We start from the raw sequence: 6,000 nt of genomic DNA on the forward strand, positions 1-6,000 counted from the left end.
TTAATTTACCAAAAAAAATGCGAAGATAGAACTTTTTCGTATAAAACTTTTCTATTACAAATATCATCAGGAAGCTGTGGTTTAATTTTTATAGATTATACATACCACACCCTGTATACAGGTATATATCAGAAAAATCAATCATTTGAATTGCTATAGTAAATGTTTCTATCCTTTTGCTATAATTAAGTTAGCATTAAATTGTACCCATAATATGCTATTTAATTTAGTAATTAGTATAAAAATAGCATTTTTCAAATGAATGGAGGTGTTTGTTTTGTAGGCGAATATCATAAAATCACACGAGTGTGAAAATAGTTATTTAAATTATACTCAATTGCTGGGTGGTGTATAACATTTTATTTGCTCCCACAGTTCTTTATGGTTCCTGAAAAGATTAGGTTTTATTTTTTGAAATTTTGTCGTTTCTAAGATGTTTATAAACAATCTTACATAAAAATTACAATTTTGCTGGTTTTGAATTATTATTTCTAAATGAGTAATTTTCAAATAGAAAGTGCAGCAAATGCTGCCTGCGAATTTTTATTGCCCGAGAAGTTGAAAGTGCGCTACGTAAGAATGACGGCTATACACCAAAAAAGTCAAACGTTTTTACAAGAGAACAAGTCAAGTCAACGATTTTCTCGTTCAGGCACCCAATAACACATATTTGCTAATGAAGGTAGTGACGATCTTAAGCATTGCAGGAGCATGCCGTTCTGATGAGTTGTGCAAACTTCAATGTCAATTTCAAAAATTCTTATGACATTGTAGTTACAATTCCAGATTCTAGAAATGGTGTGTCACGTACGTTTACAATTATTTCTCCTCTGGGTTCCGTTTCTCACCTAGAAATTCTCAAGAAATGTATCAAGATTAGATTGGAAATTAAAACTGAAATTTTATGCTATTTTATGCGCTATCAGGCAGGTAGATATTACAAACAACCACAGACCTTATTACTTTACTAGATCTACGCAACCAACTAGTCGTCAAGAATACCCTTTCTATGATTCCTAATAAGACTGCACAGTTTTTAAAACTAGAACATCCTGAAACATATACAGGCCATTCATTCAGAAGAACATCGATAACGTTACTGGCTAATACAGGAGTTGATGTATTAGCAATCAAGAGACATGGTGGGCGGAAATCAGCCACAATTGCAGAAAGTTATGTTGCTGACAGTTTAAGTAACAGAAACGAAATAGCCAATAGGATTCTTTACAATGCCACTTCAACTCCAGGTTCTAGTAGTACGTATTATGTTGTTTTAATGGATCAGTCAGATAATATCCGGTGACTGAAATGGAACGGTCAAATCATTTTGAGAAAAATGTGACAATTAGTAAACGCGAGGGGATAATTATCCAGATTTTGTAAATGTTACAAAATGTAATAGCTATATAATCACTATAAATATTCATTCATAATAATTTAAAAAATGTAATGTTCATCAGATATTTCTATTTATTGTAGATATTGTATAATCAAGATTATGTACTTTTGAAAGTTCTAAACAGACGTATCGTATATTTAATTTTTTATGTTTTAAATTTATTATATCAACAGATATATTCCTTTTTGAATCATAAATTATTATCTTTATCGTATTTTTCAATTATTCATGTCTACATAGATTATATCTTCTAAAAAAGATAATATTAATTAACGTGCATGATTAAGTATATCTAAAGTAAATATATATTTTAATCCTTAAAATTATGATTTGAAAGCCCAAAAATCTTAATTGCAAAATTAAATACTGAAGATCTCGAGTATTATATTATACCTTAATCCTTAATATTATATTTGCGCAAGGCAAAGCATGCAGTCTTAGACCGGCACAACGGCAAAGTGTAATAAAAAATGAACGGACAAAAAATTTAAAGAATTTCTTTCCTAAGGAAAGAAATAAATAAAATTTTATGACAACTTTTTTATATCAGCAAATTCAGCTACTTTTGTGATGCTATAGTTATTATTAATTAATAAAATTGTGGTTTGAATTAATAAAATAATTTGACATACCTGATATTACAACTGTTCAAAATTTTGTCTACCGACGTGTAAACATTTTGGGCCCGCCGTCGTCGGACCCAGTTTCTACGAACTAACACAAATGTTGTCTTGTTTCACCATAACACAAATACTTCACCATAATACAAATGTTGTCTTGCTTCACCATAAATTAAAACGATATCCATCAACTCTGAGTTGCTATACACGCAAGCCATTTTTGACACTAACTACTAAAAACCTGATGTAAATAACACAGATAACAGGTAAAAACTACCGCAACGACGGATTTCAGTATTAGGAGTCACATGGCTCTCCACGCGTATTGCGAATGACGCTAGAGACTACAGTTGTCCAGGTATGTAGTGGTTTAATGTGCTATAACTTCAATTATTTTTTTCTCAGAAACTATAAGCATTTTACAAATTTTTTTTTACAATACTGACTCCATTTCTCATGCCGCATCTATTCCCAAATTTTTTTGGATAAGTTGTAAATCACCCTGTATATTTCTATTTTTACTGTTTAATTTAAAATGTCCTTTAAACATTTTCTCTTGTTATTTAGTACATTCAATTTACCGAATGTTAAAATTAAGAATAGTAAGTAGTAAGATTCAGTTCTGTAAGAAAATATGATTTGATTTTATTTTTAAGGTTTTTATTAATCGAATTCATTTCCCCATTTTCCCAAAACTTTATAGAATGATTGCTAAGTTCGATGGTGAAGAATTTTGTTGATTTTTAGAATAAGATCAGTTAGTTCTTGCTTAATTAATATTAAGATGCCTTGACATATTTTCTCCTTAACAAAATAATTAGGTGGTACTGACATCTGTACCCCCATTATTAGTAATAAATGTCTTTTTTGCATTCAAGGATAAAAGTTCACTTCATTTCAATAAAGCTGTAAGGATCCTAAGTTTACATCCGCAGAAAAAAAAATAATTAGTCGACCATTTTCTAACTACAGACGAGAAAAATGTACCATTCAACATATAAGCAATAACACTCGGAAATATACGTACAATTATTGCCAGCTTCCTGAAATTTGAAAATCTAGATACATTTTTTTTATACCTGTCATTCATTTCGTAGGTCAGCAGCTACTGTCTTAGCAGATTGTAGTGAAGACTTTAAAGCGTTTTGGAGGTTGGAAAAGAGACAAAGCAGCTGAACGATATGTCAAAGATTCTCTACAATAGATTTTTTTATTTAAAAATTTCGAACAACAATGCTGACGCTTCCTTTGCTACTACTAATTCTACAGCTGCAGTAGCAATAATGTAGAGGTATGTTTATTTACTTTATTTTTTTAAACTTTATAATTAATTTTATACATTATTGATCCTTGTCATTGTTCCTAGCGGTGTTTCTATATCGCCAAGCAGTTCTGGATAGCTTCATTTGAAATGGCCTTTAATGTCTGCAACGAATTTGCATGTCATCAATGGTCTGAAAAAGGCGCTCTTTAAGCACTAACTTTAATTTCGGAAACAAGAAAAAATCCCAAGGAGCCAGGTCTGGCGAGTAAGAAGAGCGAGAGAGGACAGTAATATGATTTTTGGCACAAAACTAACAAATTGACAAAGCGGAGTGTACGGGCGCATTGCCATGGTGCAAGAACCATGAGTTGTCTCGCCACAAATATCTCTTTTTGCGGATTTTTTCACGTAACCATTGTAAAACTCCTTGCCAGTACACACGGTTCACTGTTTCACCTTGAGGCAAGAATTCAACATGCACAATTCCATTCAAGTCGGAAAAAACAATGAGTATCTTTGACACTGGATCAAGACTGACGCGGTCTCCTTTGCCAATCCATTGTGATGATTGAATTTTTGTCTCAATGTTGTAGCCGTAAACCCAGCTTTCTCTCCCGTTATGATCCTTTGAATGAATGTTTCATCCGCATTGGATTGTTCAAGGATTTTCTTTCTGTTGTTCGGTCATCAAACGAAGAACAAATTCTGCTGCAACTCGATGCATGTTCAATTTTTCAGACAAAATTTCATGGCATGGCCCAATTGACATGCTTAACCTCTTCTGCAATTTCTCTGACCGTCAATCGGCGATTTGTACACTATAGATCTTCGACTTTCTGAACGTGATCACTTGAAATCGAAGGTCTTCCTGGTCGAGGATCATCTTCAATTGAGACGACCACTTTTAAATCCTGAAAGTCTTCGAATGCTTGTTTCAAGAGCTGTTCTAGAAAATCGAACACTCAAAAATCGTCACTATCGTGCTACGTCCACCCACTCTTGGGTATAGTAGCATACTAAAAAAAAACGGCGAGACTGCCAGATACAATAGCCTTAATGGCAAAATATGCAAAGGTTGCAGAGAGTCCAGTAGCTCAGGGAGATGGGCGTGGAGGTGCAGTCTCTATCTCTGCGGTTGCACCAAGGCTATGTTATAAAACTACAAGAAATTATAGCAAAAAAAAAAGAAGGTATAATAATCAAACTACTTTAATGATAAGTAGTTATCAAATAACAATTGTTATAACAAAACATGAAATAGCCAAGAATAGCAGATTGGTCAAACATATGGCTGCAATAGGTCAAAATACCTCCGAGAGGGGTGGTCATAAACAAATACGCGGGGTCCTAGACACCTCTAGGGTAAATATGCAAAATGAAGTCCCTTTTAGTATATATACTGCCAGGTTTAAAGTCGTAACTAAGTGTACAAAGAAGGCTTTAAGGGAAAATAATAGTTCAATAATTTAACTAATTAATGAGTAGAGAAATGAATAAGACCTTGTGTCCGGTGTTTTTAGGTTACAAGCGGGCGAAGCCTCGCCGCCTGGGTCTGATGTCCTGGTACCTTCGCCCTGGTCTGTCGCCTGCACGTTCGCCTCCGTGCCTGGGGCTCGTATTGTACTGCAGTACTATTGGGGCTCTCTCTCTCCACAGTATATTTTGCAATTACCAGCAATTAAGGGCAGCCACACGGGGAATAAAAAAAAAGGCCTAGAAATGAACGTAGTTGAGGGAAATAAACGTTAATGCAGGTGATTGAATCCACCTCACAAAAGTTATATAAATGGCTTGACAGAATTAATGGAAAAGAATGTATTTAGATACCTTGGATATTGGGCGGCCTTTCTTGCAATTTTTATGTGTTGCACAGTACAACTGCAAATCCAGATTAACACTGCTATCTATCAGCGATAGATACGCTAATCAGTAAAATGCAACACACTTTTAATTAACTTTAATTTACATAAATCCACAAACTGCGTGAATGACTGCTATCTTTCAAGACAGAATTCGTAGTAAATCGTCAATTTTATTTCGGTGCGAAAAACTGAACCTCTTTTTGCCTATACTCGACGGCGATAAAAGTGTATTTTAAAGGTTTCTATTAAGATTATAATATATTGCCGAAATGTACTGAATTTAAAGGTACTTAATTATTTATTTTAAGAAAATCTTAAGCCATTTATTTATTTTTTTTTCGTATTTAATTTCAACCTCAAACCGTTCATTTCTGGTTCGTGCAGAAATGTTTTAAATATTGCCATCACTACATTACATTCGTCTCTATACCGGGCGACAAAATAGACCCGTAACAACCGGTTAAATACGTTCCACTCAAATAACAATATCATGAGAACTAAATGACATATCAACAATCCAAGAACATGTGGTTACAGAGAAGGTTATGCGCAATGCAATGCTGCCAACCGCATATCACTATTATAAATATTATTATTAATATTATCTCCATTAGCGCGTAATTCAAAAAGTTCGGTTATTTTCTGAATATACCTCGTATCAATAAAATGATGACTCATAAAGGAAAGCACCCTAATGTTAGTTTTAGTAGTGGAATCTAATTTCACAATATATATTTACAAGAACTGAAATTTAAAATTTGAGGAACTGAGATTGATTACAATAAGTTGAACAAGGTTATTTGACCCAACTATATTTGTAATACATCTGGTTTCAACAGAACTATAATCAATTTT

This window comes from Anoplophora glabripennis, unplaced genomic scaffold (assembly GCF_000390285.2).
Source record: "Anoplophora glabripennis isolate ALB-LARVAE unplaced genomic scaffold, Agla_2.0 scaffold602, whole genome shotgun sequence".
Lineage (NCBI taxonomy): Eukaryota > Metazoa > Arthropoda > Insecta > Coleoptera > Cerambycidae > Anoplophora > Anoplophora glabripennis.